Source organism: Tiliqua scincoides, chromosome 7 (genome assembly GCF_035046505.1).
Source record: "Tiliqua scincoides isolate rTilSci1 chromosome 7, rTilSci1.hap2, whole genome shotgun sequence".
Taxonomy (NCBI): Eukaryota; Metazoa; Chordata; class Lepidosauria; order Squamata; family Scincidae; genus Tiliqua; species Tiliqua scincoides.
Window position 1 is genome coordinate 78,999,633 of NC_089827.1, and position 16,912 is coordinate 79,016,544.

The 16,912-nt window shown below is 43.4% G+C and overlaps 1 protein-coding gene and 1 pseudogene across 3 annotated transcripts in view; both read right to left on the reverse strand.

Annotated features, from left to right (window-relative positions):
• GRIP1 (glutamate receptor interacting protein 1) overlaps positions 1–16,912 on the reverse strand; it is a 295,235-nt gene that overhangs the window by 202,425 nt on the left and 75,898 nt on the right. The window lies entirely within an intron of this gene.
• Positions 10,704–10,821, reverse strand: LOC136658254 (5S ribosomal RNA; annotated as a pseudogene).

Sequence of the window (16,912 nt, forward strand, 5' to 3'; positions counted from 1 at the left end):
ATGTGCAAGCTATGCCAGGACCCTGGAGTCTGCTGATTGGGCAGGACAGCCTGATGGTAGGAAGCCGCTCCTCTTGGCATTCCTGATAATAGATCTGGTCTGTTGAACAAGAAGAGATATGTCTGAGAAATAACGACTGTCCCATCCTGGAACCATGAGTTTCAGAATGGTAGTTTCCCAGTAACTAGCTGCTGCAAAGTGGTTGGACAAATATTTTATGCAAAGTTGGTCAATGCTGATGCATTCCTACTTGCAGGCTACCACGTGACGTGTCCACAGATTTCGAATTCTTGCTGCGAAGTGATTCCCCATGGATACACATCCACCTGTTCTGGAAACTTAGAGAACAAATTCCAATGTGCACAGCCAGTGTTGCTGATGGCATTGTGGTTATCTTGTTACCAGTAACACGGTTTTGGGTTATTTTGTCTAGACTCCAATGCCACAATGGACTACAACAGTGATGTCCAAACTGGTATAAACTTGAATTTATTTAACTCGAACTAGAGTTTGCCTTATATCCTGTTTTGAACAGACGGAAAAACCAGAGATTTGAGCCAGGCACCCCACTTCCACAATTATCTGAACAACTTTTGTCAAATATGCCTCAACAGCTGTACTGAATGCTGTAACTAATGTAAGAGGGCAAGGTCAAAGTGCTAGATGGAGACAGTAAAATGCAATGTTGTTTAGGGGTCAGTGGGGGGGGAGAGGAAGCAGCAAAGTTGGAGAGGCTCTGGTGGAAGCAGAGAAGAAAAAACTGGGAGTTCATACCAAGCTCACACACTATACAAATATATCTATCAAACCAAGACAGCTCTTTCCATATTTATGAAAGAATACGGCAATCTAATTTGCAATTCAAAAATTTTGTCTAATATTATCCTTTATATTACTTTTAAAAAATAGTTGATAAAGATATCTGCAAATTGGTGTAATTTATTTGAAATAATGCTCACTAAACCCAAATTAGTGTTAACAGGCTCCCTCTACTGGTAAACAATGGAACTTTGTCTTCTGCAAAAAAAAAAAAAAAAATGTGTACAGTATTTGTATCTTCGATTTTGCCAAAATGTGACTAGGCAAATCTTTCTTCTCTCAGGTATTTGAGCAAGACTATTGAAGGAAACAAACTAAATCATACTAACCGGTGGCAAAAGACTCCCTGCAAAACTTAGTGCTTTGCACGCTGCAGTGAAGCTCCCTGCAAAACGTAGTGCTTTGCACCCCCTCTAGCTTCACCACTGATAGTAACTACAACCTGTAGGAAATTAGACCTGCTAAGACTCTATTTAGCTGTAAATTGCACACAGCCGATCCCTGTAACATGACTATGCTGTGCATTTGCTCCTGAAATAATGCATAGTCTGATATAATGATGGCAGATTCTGTATGCAAGCAACCTGAGAGTCCACTTTAGCAGCTCACTTCCACAGGGAGGGTCCAGCATCAGACAGGGAACTATTTTACATTAGCTTCCCTCCCCTCGAACTATTTTTATTATTAAAGGGAGTAACCACATAAATTATGCAAGACCTGTGAACACCACAGTGAATATTATTTTAAATATTTATGAAAATCTTCTAAAAAAGAAAAGTTGCTGCTTGCTTTTTAGTTTAAAACCCCCTTAAACTCATGCATGGATGAACCTGAATCTCAGCATAGCAATTATAGAAGTGCCTTTTTGTCTGGGTCTTCCCTTCCATCTAAAGTAGAAAGGGGGGGGAGGTTTGAGATGGTCCACAAAGGGGCAGCTTAGAGAACTGGATAAATGCATTACAGGCCTGTGCTTATATAGGGGACATAATATATCAGTTGGTTGACTATACCACATGAACTGCCAACTTTAAAAATAAATTCTTCTTCACAAGCACTCCTTTCCAAAATGGTTATTGATAAGAACATCAGTTTTATTTTACAAAAATAATTGGGCATATTAAAGACAAAATTAACTCCAAGCCACCATAGATTGCCAGCATTTCAGCAGACGCAACTACCTTACCAAGAACCATTATGGACAGATGTAGAAATGTCTGAGGATGCAAATCAAATGAGTGTGCAACAAAACATAATGTCTTGTTCTTCCCCAACCCCTCACCTTCTTTTGGTGTTCAGATGCTAGCACACCTGAAGGTAATGTCCTCTGAGCTCTATGGGAATGACCCAACAGTCGTTGCCTCCCACTTTTTACAACAGTGATTATTTACTCAGCTATGGCTGCCATTACAGTGTCAACAACAGCAGGTTAAATGTAACCACAGGACAAGAACAGAAATCCTTGATGAAGAAGACCATTTTCTACCACACTGCTCTGCAGCGTTAAAACTTGGGAACATTCCAGACCCAGCTGAAGGTTAACTGGGTGCTTGGATATGAAATGCTAGCCATAGGTTTTCATCATGGGATGGAAATAGCAGTGTCCAATGTGCACCATTTAATCCACTAAGTAGTTTAGAAGAAATGGTGTGCAAAACGAAAAAAATCTAAGCAGCAAAAATATGTTTTTATATTTTTGTAGGCAGAGGGCAGCATGCTCAAACCAACTGAGCTGGCGCACATCTCTTTGCAGATTTAATTAAAACCTCATTCTGACTGTGCAGCAGAAATTAATCTTTGTGGGATACTATTATTCATCGCACCAATGCTCAAACCTTTGACGGGATACAGATTTGGACCCTAAAAGTTTAAGTTACTGTTTTTTCCAGTAAAATGCTGGTCAGTAGAAGATTGCACCAAAATGTGATCACATGCTATTTTGAAAGAGACAGCATCAATGCTTCAGGGTGGAGAAAACTGAATGTATGTTGTGAATGACACACTTAAGTGCCTTTCAAATGCAGGAATCATAACACCAATCTCGGTGAGATCAGTGGAACTAAAGAGAGCATGGAGAATGTTATCTTAAATAGCTCTATTATCACAATTGAGTCTATTAGCCTTTCTCTGTAAGTTCAGCATTTAATTTTAATGATGGGCAGCCCAATCCTGAGCTGCCTGGAGCTGCAGGACCCGGTGGCTCAACAGAGGGCTCCCGCCGGATCCAGCGCCTCCCACGCTACTGCGGGAGGCTCCTCTGGAGAAGGGGACATTTGTCCCTTTCCCCCGAGTAAGGGAAGCAGTCCCGCAATGGGGCTACTCACCCTAGTGGCGACTGTTTGGTTACTGCTAAAGTGAAGGCACTTGTGTAGGGCAAGAAGCCCGAGCGCCCTGGATCTTGCAGAGCCCGCCCCGACATGCCTCCCCCACGTTTGTGACTGTGGTCTGCACCGCTTCACAGGATCAGGTTCTTAGGCAGATCCTAAGAACTATGCTCTTAAATTTTAAGTTGATAATGAGTATTAATCTTATATGCAGAGTTGATTAATATAATTTCAGTCATTCTGTAGGAACAATATTGATCTCAACAGTTAGGGAATCTGTACACAATTTTTTCTGATTTCAGTTGGTACAAAAGACGAACCCCCTTGAAAATGTCAGTGGTTCTCATACATTTAGCACCAGGACCCACTTTTTAGAATGAGAATCTGTCAGGACCCACCAGAAGTGATGTCATGACCAGAAGTGACATCAAGCAGGAACATTTATAATAATCCTAGGCTGCAATCTTACCCACACTTACCCAGGAGTATGTTCCATTGACTATCATAGTTAAAAGAATATACATAGTAGCTTGTTAAAAGTACAGGTCTGTAACATTTCCCCAAATGCAGTCACAAACCATGGTAGCATCAAGTCCAATATATTAAAAATGAAATGAATGAAATTTCATTAAAAATGAAATGAATGGGGACCCACCTGAAATTGACTCACGACCCACCTAGTTGGTCCTAATGCACAGTTTCTATAGTTTTTCTCAAAGTTTGTCTCACAGTTTTTCTCAAAAACTGAAATAAGTTATTGGCTCTGCACAGTTCCTGATACAAGTACAACTAGAGATGGTGCAAAACTACCTATAGAGGATTTAAGCATTTCACTAGCGGTCCAGAGCCCTCTTCCCAAAATGAACTCCAAGTAGAGGCCTGTACACAAATTTCATGTGTGTACACAATGAATTGCTTTACTTCTTAGACAATTTATATTCATGTGCCCCCATCAGTGGCATAGCTAAAGGGGTGCAGGGGGTAGCAGTTGCCCAGGGCATCAAGCTTTAGGGGGGCAACAAGCTGAGCTTGACACTAGTGAACAAAATTGTACAAATTGGAATGTATGAATAATACCATCATGTTGTATATCACTGGAAAGGTAATTTAATGCAGAATGCAATGAAACAAACTGCACTAGGATATCTGTTTTCTATCAAAAGTTATGGCTAATTAACCAGAAAAATGAAAATACAACTGCTGTGGAACAAAAAGTGGATTTGCTTAACTCCAAACTGACCTATGAGACTGATTGTTCTGAGTGCCAATGAGATGTTATTATGATACAGCATGGAACCAATAACTTTTTATTTATTTACTTAATTAAATTTGATTTTGTTATGCAGGGGGGCTACAAAATCTTCTTTGACCCCATGTAGCTAGCAGGCAGGCAGGCAGGCAGGCAGACAGGCAGACAGACAGATAGATAGATGCCTTAACTATGCCACTGACTGGGGGGATGCAGCAAAGCAAGTGGGTGGTGAGCTGCTGGGGGGAGGAGGTGGGTTCCTCCCAATTTTCACTTTTTAAAAAGCCCAGGTGTGGTGTCACTTCCAGTTGTGACATCACTTCCGGGGCAACATTTTGAGCTTGGCAGCGGACTACACGATTATTAGCTACGCCACTGCCCCCCATATCCATGGATTCCATATCTGCAGATGTACTTATCTATGGTTCTGCACATACCTCACATCAATTACCAATTTACTGTGGCGCCAAGCACTCCTGTCTCCTCATTTGTAGAACACTAGAAGAGGAACATGAGAAGCAGGCAGCCTGAATAGCGGTGGAGGGAGATCAATAGCCTGATCCCAACTAAACCACCACCCAGAGTGCAATACCATAGTCTTCCGAGACTGAAGGATGTCAACCAACTATCAGCTTACTGCCCACACTCTAGCCTGCTGGCTCTGAGTGTCTTAAAAAGTGACGTAAAGCACCCCAGTGCTGGTAGTTAAAGTCAAAGCACCTGTGCTGAGGTCAGCACCAGTTGACGCTGAGCCTCAGCGCTAAGAAGATGCATCAGGGGAGTGCTGAGGGGTGAGTATCACTGCAAGTCTTTTTGGGGCAAGGAGAAGGTGGAACGGGGTGATCGAAGGAAGAACCGAGGTTCCCTTCTTCTGAGGAGACCTCAGATAGCTGCCCTACCCCCACAGGACACAGCTGTGGACATTTCAGTGCCACTGGGCCAGGACACAAGTGGCAGCATGATTAGGCATGCTAATGGGAAGCAGGAAGCTTCCTATTTCCTGTTTGTGTTCCGGTGGTCTCCTTCCTCCAGCGTTCTGGCTGACTGCTTCTCACATTCCTCTTCTAGCGTTCAATAACAGGCTGCAAAGGAAAAGACAGGAGTGTTTGGCGCCAAACACTTGGCGCCACGCAGGCACTCAACAATGAGAATAAATAACTCATTTTTTCCAGTTTAAAAAAAAAATTGGCAGTTCCAAAATTTTCTTTGGAGAAAAATTAAAACACTGCTTATTCAATTCAGAAGCTGGGTAGCTATATATTAACTTTCTGCTTAATGTTCAGTGGTAGCCTGAGCAATGCATTTGTTCTCTTACCTTGAGGAGGCCTCTGTGACTGGCCCACCACTGCAGGATGCAATGCTTGCCCTGTTGGTGATAGGAAATTGGATAGGATTGGGCCCATAGCCATTTAATTCCCCCAGGACCTTAAAATTGGAACTGGATTGCAATCTATAATTGTGCTCTGCTAATACATGTACCCTTCACTCTCAAGAAGCTTGTTTTCAGTTATGAGAAAGGTATCTATCCTGCCTAGAACTGTAGTTTAGTCCAGGGCTCTCCAAACTTTTTGGCCAGAGGGCCATATCAAATATCTGGTGTGGTGTGGAGGGCTGGGAAAATTTTTTTAATATAAAATTTAAATAAATAAATTGGAGATGGAACTTAGATGTTCCAACCTCTTGTCCCCTGAAAGCATGTTTGCAACTACTCTAGTGCAATCAGAGCTGGTGGAAAGGCCTGCGCTGGCCTGTCAGTGTTGCATCTCAATCTTGGGCTGGTGGTGGAGGTGAATACTCTGTGGAGGAGCATGAGGAGGGTTGCGGAACAGAGGTGGGGAGGAGGTATTTTGGGGTGAGAGAGGGCGGGGAGGGTTGGGGATGGTGGAGCAGGCCTCGGCTATATCCTTACAAGTGATGTAGCTGGTGAGTAGCCCCATTGGGAAGGCTGGGGCATTGCACAGGTTAAGGGAATAAATGTTCCCTTACCCCAACATAAGAACATAAGAACAGCCCCACTGAATCAGGCCATAGGCCCATCTAGTCCAGCTTCCTGTATCTCACAGCGGCCCACCAAATGCCCCAGGGAGCACACAAGACAACAAGAGACCTCATCCTGGTGCCCTCCCTGGCATTCTGACATAACCCATTTCTAAAATCAGGTGGTTGCACATACACATCATGGCTTGTACCCCGTAATGGATTTTTCCTCCAGAAACCTGTCCAATCCCCTTTTAAAGGCGTCCAGGCCAGTCGCCTTCACCATATCCTGTGGCAAAGAGTTCCACAGACCAACCACACGCTGAGTAAAGAAATATTTTCTTTTGTCTGTCCTAACCCTCCCAACACTCAATTTTAGCGGATGTCCCCTGGTTCTGGTGTTATGTGAGATTGTAAAGAGCATCTCCCTATCCACTCTGTCCATCCCCTGCATAATTTTGTATGTCTCAATCATGTCCCCCCTCAGGCACCTCTTTTCTAGGCTGAAGGGACCCAAACACTGTAGCGTTTGGGCCAACGCTGGAGCCAAGGAAACCTCCAGCCTCCCCCTATCCAGTGCTGGATACAGCGTAGGCCACTTGACTCTCCTGCACCACAGTTTGGATTCAGCTGCCTGTTATTCACAAAATAGGATGGTACCATTTACATCATATAGCAGGGGTGGCCAAACTTGCTTAACATGAGAGCCACACATGATAAACTTCGAGAATCACAACATTTAAGAAGCATTTAAACTTCTAAAAATATTTACCCACTATGTTTTAATCCAGCGGACTCTCAGTGTATGCCTGGCAAATAATCATAAAGCTTGAAAACGTTTTACTTATCTTTTATATTAATCATGATGCAAAAAGGAGCTCAGCCAACATATTAACAAGAGCAGCACATTATATGTGAAATAGCTACATGTGGCTTGCAAGCTGTGGTTTGACCACCCCTAGCACAGCATAGCTCAACTGATACAGCCTGTAAACATAAATAAGGGGAGAATGTCTGGGTAGAATTTGTGTTCAGTTGGATCCAAGCAGTGCGGACTTTCACCCAGCTGCCAGCCATTAGTAGGCTATGCCATAACTCATAAAGCACCAGTATGTTGCAGTGTGGGAAAGATATGTATTAGAAACATTGTGCTCAAACCCAGGACATCTGGGATGTTGTGATCCATTATGCAGATATGGAAGGAAGCAAACTTTAATGGTTTTCCACTCATTCAGTATGCTATAACAGAAGCTGTCTAACCTATAGTAGTAGAGAAACCCATTGCATGAAGTTGTTTAGAAAAATGTGAACTTAAAAAAAGTGTTTAAAACATAGAAGATTGCATTAGAAATGTACATAGACTGCATTAAGAGACTTGCAGCACAATCCTATACATGTTTACTCAGAAACAAGTCCACTGCTTTCAGTGGGGCTTACTCTCAAGGAAGTATGAATAGGATTTCAGCCTAAGGAACAACTGCACAGATTAAATTCTTACCTAAGCCTTCTGCCACAAACAAAAAAAAGATCATCACAAGGACTAAGTTCTGTGCCTGAACACCCATCATGTAAGCACTTAATCAAATCTAGTCCATTTAGACAGCTTGTCAAAAGAACAACCTACTTTGCTGAAACGAAATGAGTGCATCTTTACCCTTTAATAATTCAGTATCTTCAGGACTAAGTGTATCTGCCTTCCTTTTTCAGGGATATTGAAGATTGGGAGTAAAACCATATTGTTCACTTAGATGTTTAGGCCCGAGTGATAGGTAATGCATACACTTTTCTATCTCATGTCCTTAAAAGGAAATTAAATGTCAAAATTTTAAATAAATTCCAAGTGGCATTGCATGTTCCCCTGTCCTTAAATCAGTCAGCTGTGACTACCTATTATAAATGATTGGTTCAGAAAATGGCAAATGAATTAATTTTCTGTATTCCATTTCCCTGTGGAAGTTCCCTGTGGAAGTTCTTCAAGTTTTAGATAATCTCAGCTTGACATCATGAAATGGGAACTAGCAGTTAAATGGATAGTGTGTGAAGTGCTTCAGGTTCCTCTTACAGTATCTAAATTGTTTTTTATCTCAAGTGTTACTGCAATAGAAACCTGAACAGAGCACCTTAAGGTGCAGAATGTATTGACAAAGTCTGTCCAGCCCAGGCAACACTGAACTGACAAAGGTGGGCACAAAATGCCTAATAGGAAATAGCAAGGAATGAGGAGCAGTAAGAATGACCTACCAGGCTCTTAGGTGGGACATCTAAGAGGTTTCAAGACAGGTAGGAATTGAAGTTGGCATTGCTTCCCTCAAACAGGGAGATGTTTGGGGAACAGAAGGCACATGTCTCTTCCTCAAATTCCACGAAAAGCTGGCAGCCCTGTAGATTCACTGAGTGGCAAAACCCTACTGCCGCCACTCTGTTTTTGACCAATTAAACACAGCAGGGCACTGTATAAAGCTTCGAGAGGACTTGAATTTCACTGGCCAGGACTTGGCACCATGAAGACTGTTGGCAACCTTCAATCTCGAAAGACTCTGGTATCGCGCTCTGAATGGTGGTTCTGGAACAGCGTCTAGTGCGGCTGAAAAGGCCGATTCGGGAGTGACAATCCCTTCCACACCGGGAGCAAGTGCAGTCTGTCCCTGGTCTGTCTCCCTGGCTGTAGGCCTTCCTTCTTTGCCTCTTTGCCTCAGACTGTTGGCCAAGTGTCTCTTCAAACTGGGAAAGGCCATGAAGACTGTACAGTTGGCCATTTTTTGGTGTCATCCTGTTAACACTATACTTGGTTAACTTCAAAAAGTGACACGGGGAAGATGCATCTCTTCAACTCTTGAAACAAGATGGATTGATTTACATCAATGCTATTTAATCCACTAATTTAAATCATTATTTAAGACCAATTTAAATGATTGGTTAAAACTGTGTTTTCCATTTGTAATTCACATAGATCCTGAACATAAGAACTTACTAGTTCTATAATAAATAAATATCCAACAATTTAGTTTTCAACCTATAAAAGCCACAGAGTCCACATGACTTTTGCTCTAGGCCCCACTTTGCCAGCAGACAGATAAGTTTGCACCTGCCTGCTGGCACAGGAGTTCAAACAAAGGGGAGGGCAGAATGGGAGCATTCTGGGGACGGCAGGCGGCCCGGGGGCAGCCTGGGCCCTAGAAGTGTATGGTGCCAGGTTCTGGCACTTAGGCCGCATCCTAACACCCTCCTGGGTGGCCCAGCCTAGCACTGGGCTTCTCGAATCTGCGCCACCTCTTTAGATGCAGATCTGAGTAGTCCCATTTGGACCATGCAACACAGGATAAGGGGTTCCCCTTGCACTGGGTTGTGCTGCAGCCAGCCCCAACCCCGCTCTGGATACAGCACAGGCCAGCCAGCCTGCCCTGCTTTAGTGCAGTATAGGATTGGGCTGCCCACGTCTTTCTTCATTCACTTCGTTCAAACACATAATCCCATAACAGCACACATCCTACCATCTCCCATTGTTTCATTGATCACATGCAACTTAGAGGAAAAGGTCAGAAGTTGGCTGTTTCTGACTTTGTTCTTTTTTGGCTTTCATCTAAATCCTGAAATGAACTGACATCCACCAACTACCAGAAAAGCAGCACTAAGCAAGCTCCCCCCATGGAAAATGAGCTCTCCTGTGGGACCAGGCTCACATCGTTATCTGGCATGACACACCACGAAAAAGCAGCCCCAATAACTGCCTCTGGTCCTTTTGGCTGCCTGAAAGTGGGAAAGTTCTGCAGAAGTTCCAAGCTTCACAATATCATTCCTCACGTTTTCTTCAAAACAACCAAGAGGTCTTTTTTGAGAGTTATTACTGTCTGCCTTTGTAATATTTGCTTGATTTACATCATGTACAGATTTGAGCCACAACTGGGCTTGGTAGCATATGCTCCTGTGAACAACATCAAGCTTCATGGATGTCCAAAGCACGTTAGGGTTCAGCTTTTCCTCTTGCCTTCCACGGCCATGTCTCCCAGATTAAACCCCCTCTCTAACTCCCTCCCTCTTCCAGAATGTGCTGGCACACGCTATTCCTTTGTTCTTGTAACTTGGAGAGGAGCCAATCTTAGCCTGTCTCTCAGATAGAGGTACTTGAAGGTCCTAAGGGTTTCTAATGGAGGCTCCCATTGGAGGAGGTTTTGCTAGGACCGTTAACCCTCTGTGTCCAGGGCCTGGCTCCAGCAGTGAGCAAGTATGATACATCAAATCCCAAGGCCACAACAATAAATATTCTTGCAAGCAAGTGCTGATACTTAGAAAACATACTTCGTGGTTGGCAACCTTCAGTCTCAAAAGACTATGGTATAAGCCTACAGCACCCGGTATTCCCAGGCGGTCTCCCATCCAAGTACTAACCAGGCCTGACCCTGCTTAGCTTCCAAGATCAGGCGAGATCAGGTATGTGCAGGGTAATAGTTTGCATGAAAATAATAAGATGGCTTTAAACCAGCGTTTCTCAAACTGTGGATCGCAACCTGATTATTAGTGGATCACAAACCTCAAGCTGCTAGCTGAGAAGGAAAATGCATGGAGCCCTATGAAAAGTGAAACTGAGCCACATCACAAATTTACTCACAAATAGGTGAATGTGCTCTGGTTCATTGCAAAGGGCAGGCCGAGAGCAATCCAATGGCATCAGAATGATCCCAACCAGATGAATGCAGCTTCCAAAAAACACCTGAGAATGAAGTCACTCCCTCCAAGCTGACAAATGTATTGAGGTCTATGGAAAGTGAAACTAAGCTACACAGTCACAGTTACTCATGAGTAAGCAAATGTGCCTTGGCCTGTATTGAAAGTGCAAGGCCAACAGATCTGATGAAGCTCAAAAAATGCTCCAGAAGGTACTATGAAGGATAAAAACAGAGGCTTCAGCTGGTAAGGTGAATTCAAACTTTAAATCTATGTGGGTCCTGACAGTGTGCCATTTTAAGCAGTGGGTACTGGTGCTAATAGGTTTGGGAACCATTGCTTTATTGGAAAGTGTTGTTGCCTGTTCCAGACTCTTCTCCCCCCCCCCCCCCAGTGCAGCCACATTTCCTCTCCTCATTACTTTTATGCTGTTTAGAGAGAAGCATCAAATCTCAATCCAGGTCAAACAAAAAACACGTTGGATTTAAAACTGATTTCATTCCAAATCACACTGAACTGGTTTAGGTTAATACAAGAACTTAAATTGAACTGGGCACTGGGTAGGGCTGAAAAATCTTACTGATTTTTGGGAGAGGAGGGAGGGTTTGAAGTTATTGCAGGCAGGCTAAAGAGAGAATTCCCCATCTTATCTCCCCTTATTTAATGATCTGTTTTACTTTAATTTAATTATTTGTAATTGATTTATTTAAGTTTGCTTGATGATGTCACTTCAGGCTAAGACATCACTTCTGGTGGGTCCTGGACAGCTTGTCATTCTAAAAAACCGAGTTCCGGTGCTAAAAGGTTTGAGACTCAAAACTCAAAGCTAAAAGGCTTTCAACAGAATCAGAAAAGCATTTGCAACAGCATAAAGGCAACACAGGAGTTAATAGAGGATTAAAACAAGCTCCCTCTGTCCCTCCTCCTCCTCAGCCACAGGTGTTAAAAGCAAAAATCGCCAGAGAGCCAGGAAAGGGAAAGGCAGGTCCTTCTCCAGAGGTTTGAGAGAGTGAAGAAGTCTGATGCCACACCTGCCACTGTTGTTGTCTCTCTTGCTAACGTTTCTGGAGCACAGGCTTCTTAGCAGAAGACTCTCCCTTGCTGAGCAGCTCTGAACACCTATTGCTGCAGTTCATCAGTTGTCTGTCATTATGCCGCTTTATAATGATCTTTCTTACACAGTGCTAAGAATGTTTGGAATGGAACTAGAAACTGTGGGCTGCACGAAAACCGCAGGGGGAGGATCTCTCTTAAAGATCCACTGATTCATCATGAAAAATGGAAACAAACATGGAGCTAGACATTTTCCAATTCTGTTCCTCGCTGCCCTGTAGGGTATCAGTGGATACATTTACAGCTGCAAGCATCTCACGAAGTGTGTTATTTCATTTATTTATTCTTTACCCAGGGATGGGAACTCAAGACAGGTGAACACATGTTTTTTGCTGACTTGGGTACACTTGAGTCAGGCATGACAATGACTCCGACACTGACTCAAGTCTGAGGCCACTGACATAGCTCTGAGTCCACACGCGTGCAGATCCTCAACTGTCTGCGTCTGGGTGTGCTTGCTTATCTTTCTGTGGCGTGAAAGACCTTGTGGGGCCATCATGCAGACCAGGTGAGCAGCAGGGAAGTTCCAGACAGAAGGCAGGGAAGGATTCATGTTTTGGTTTTGCATGGGGAGGGGCAGAAGCGGGCTTCTTGTCCATCTCTGAAGGAACTGATGATCATTGGATGAAGATTTTTTCCCTGGATGAGTGAGGGGAGAAGGCAGGGGCGGGGAGAGATGATTCCTAGCAGTTCCTGGCATGGCTCCAGCAGGTTCATTGAATGGCTGGCCACAATGGGACTACTTCTGAGTAGAGCTGGAAATGATTGGGTCATACTGGTAAGCCTCCCAGCTGTTGCATGTGACCCTCCTCCCTCTTGCTGCTTCTGTCCCCACCCCTTGTTCACAGACAGGATGGGGACATCAGGGGAGTATTAAATGAGAACTCTGACAAACTCTGTTCTTTTCCTCCTGAGCTGCAGCTGACTTTTTAATGGAAAAGACTCAGGACTCGAGTCTTTTAGAGACTCAGAAACACTCTGGGCAACTCAGAAAGTCTGCCTGCTAGGACTTGTTTTTGAAACAGATTAAAGGGGGCAGAGACTTGTGACTTGAGTCAAGCCAAGCTGGATTTGCCCATCTCTGTCTTTACCTGGCAGTACTAGCTGCAGGTCCCACCCAATAATTTTCACTACAAAGCTAAACTGGGCTAACTGTCATGGCTTCCTCACCAGGAACCTTTGAAATTCCTAATTTTGAAATGTGATTTGGAGATCTCAGCTTAGATTGAAAGATTCAAGGTACAGTGTCCATGATACAAATTCATGACAATCAGAACAGTTTAAAAGTTGATAGTGTCGAACTGTAATCACAGGCTGCAACAGGACATTTTCACACATTACTTAAAGCCCCCTTTTAGGATCTCATGTGGTATGACGCATATGGCATTTGTAAATATTGTTAACAGATGGTAGAAGAAAGACTTTCTAGCCGTTAACTCAAACTAGAATGCAGTTCAAGAATTGGAATGGTATACCAAATCCATATGTGAAATTCAACTTCCACTCTCTACTTTACTTCCTGACCCTCACTGCTTGCTTCAGGATGCCAGGCCACAGTGACAGCACAAGCCACAACTGGCAGAATTCCCATCTATGTCTAGACAGGGGTGTCAAACTCATTTCATACAGTTGAATAACATTCATGGCACCTGCTGAGGACTGGAAGAGATAACATTAAGCAGGAAATGACATCATTAAAAAGGGTGAGGACTAGAAATACATATTTTATTCTTCTACTTTGAAATGCATTAGCTGCAATTGACAGAAGAGAAAATGTGCAAATCTTGATCATATTTTCCAGACATGGGGAAGCCCAATTATCATGGGGGCCACCCTTTCAGCAGTGCTGCTTTAGCTGAGGTGTGCCAAAAACAGCATCACTAAAAGGGCAGCCTGCCTGATAACTGGGCTCTCCCAGCACCTTGGCAATGTCTCCGTCTCTCACACCTCTTGGTTTGTCCCTTCCCCCTGCACATTCCTCACCTTCTGTGGCCTCCTTCTGTCTCTTCCTCCCAGGGCCACAACAGAAGCAGTACTGATGAAAGAATAGCACTGGGAGAATTCATCATGTGGGCCCCCCTTACAGTCAGCAGTGACGTCTCAGTGGAAGCAGCACTGCTAAAAGGGCGGCCTGTATGTAAATTGGGGTCTCCCAGCACTGCCCTTTCAGCAGCATTGCTTCTGCGGAGGCATCATTTTGCTGCACAGCAGTTGAGAACAGTCAATGGTGGTGCTGTAAGAGCCCGATTATCACATGGGCCAGATAAAGAACTGATGTTTGACACCCCTGCTCTAGATCTCCCCAGCCCTAGGCCTACTTGTTCTCCCCCTTGCCTGTACACTTGGTTCTTGCCAATGATGCCTCACTCATTCTGTATCTAGGTCCTGACTGTAATTTTCCTCCCAGATCTACTTTCTTTTTGGTTTATTTTTTCAACTCTGTGTCTCCACATATATCTCTTTCCTAGCATAAGCATGAATGCAGACTGATTTGTTTCCTAAGCAGTGCAACAGCACGCAGCTGTAAGCCAGATTGCTGAAGGCAACTGCCTGAAAGAAAATACCTGACAGGAGGTAGGAAGGAGAGTGCAATGGCACAGTAAGATGACGGATGTTATACCAGTAGTATATATTATCTGTGACCAGACAGCTGTACTCGACAGCACTTATTGCAAACTACCTCCCCCCATATATACTATCATTAGATGTATCCAAGTATAAATATGGGGGTCACACTGACAACTGATAGCATAGCAGACGTTGACGTTGATTATAAGTGAAAACCTTCTTCCACATGTGGAAATAATGTTTTTACAGAAGTTTAAACGTATTTGTCAAGGACTCAGTTCACCTAGACTACCAGGATGGTGTACTTGTTCAGGAGTTGGACTTAGGCCTGGAAGATCCAAGTTCAAATCCTTGCTCAGCCATAAAGTTTCCTGGGTGACCTGGGGCCAGTCACTATCTCTCAGCCTCACCTAGGCTAGCCTCACAAGATTGTGTGAAGACAAAAGTAGGGGAGGAACCATGTGCCCCATCCTGAACTTCTTTCAGGAAAGGCTGTATAATAACAAACAAACAAACAAACAAACAAACAAACAAACAAACAAACAAACAAACAAACAAGCTAAAACACTGCAGCAGTGGCTAGAAGCATCCCCATAGTATTTTTTTTTTTTTAAAAAGGAGAATTGGTAGCTGTGGAAGTGGAAGACAAACATTTGATGATAAAATGTAAAAGATTATTCCGGCAAATATAATGTGATGTTTTGAATCTTATTGGAAAGAACCAAGAGGCCAGTAGCTGCCTGCTAACTCAGTGGTGGTATCAGGACTAAACAGGTTGCAGCAGCCATAACATTCAGAGAAAGGGATGGCTTCATCCTTTGGTACCCTTCATCAACCCTCTCCCCACTTTGACAAACAGACATGAGCTGGCATGTGTCAACTGAAATCAATGCACATACTAAAAATGAGGGATTGACGAGAGAAATAAATGCTGCAATCTGATATACACTTTCCTGGGGGTAACACCCATTCAAGACAACAGGACTTACTTCTGAGTAGACATGTATCGGCTTAAATTGAAAGATAATTAAACAGATATATGCCTTATTCTTTCACAAAACAGTGTTCACCCCATCAAATCTATAAAGGAGATTTTTTTCTTTTGAGCCTATAACCAGTGACAGTCATTTTGTGGTCATACAACACGAGTCATAGTTTGCAAACCATTTCCATACATTTCAGCTAACTCACAGTGGTAATTCACATACCTGTACACAGTGAAGTAGCTAGAGGGGGTGCAAAGCACTAAGTTTTTCAAGGAGCCTCACAGCAGCAAGCAAGCAGCCCCTCGCCCTCCTCTTTCGAGCCATTCGGGGCACGGGGGAGCAAAATGGAGGCATACACCTCTTCTCTGGGTCTCCTCTGGCATTCACCTCTATTTTGCTTCCCCTCCCCACCAGGAATGGCTCCAAAAGTGAGGGAGTGGGGCCACTTGCACGCTGCTGTGAGGCTCTCTGCAAAACTTAGTGCTTTGCACCCCCTCTAGCTATGCCGTTGCCTATACATTTGTGTCTGTTAGACTGACTAAAATGGGTGTATTTTAAGAAAGCTAACTTGACACTGATGTCAAAAATACAGATCCAATTACATATGTCCTGATTCAGTTGAGCTCAATCCCACACTGCACAGGTTTTTTTTCTTTTGCCAACTAAACAGATTTTTAAATCCCTTTAATAGTAAAAAAAAAAAAATACTAAACAAGTTGTTTCTTCAGGACACAGTTCTGCATCTCCAGATGTAAGGATTCAAATACAGAGACAAAAGCATTGCCCCAAACAGTAAAGGGTCCAATTTGTCATTAACCTTTCAGTAGGCATCTTGAACACATAACTCAGCAACACATACTCTGTTATACTTTTCAAAGCACAGACAGAATGATTAGACGTTGACCTCCATATTATCTCCAAAGCAATTAAAACTAGAAATGGGAGTACTCTCTCTACTATTATAAATTGAGCGATAGGATACAGGCATGAAATATAAAGCAGCAGGGCCAGCTCATTTTTCTTAGGCCAAAAGGGGAGGAGTATCTAGAATGGATGGAAAGGGAATTAACAGCATGATTCAGCACAGGGTATAAAACATCTGCAACCATCGATGGTTCTTAAGCACTGTGGCTTGATGACTGCATATGTTCGGCCCTCTAATATCTGGCATAATAAAATGTCTCCCATCACTACAGGATCTCATTATCACAGTTCAG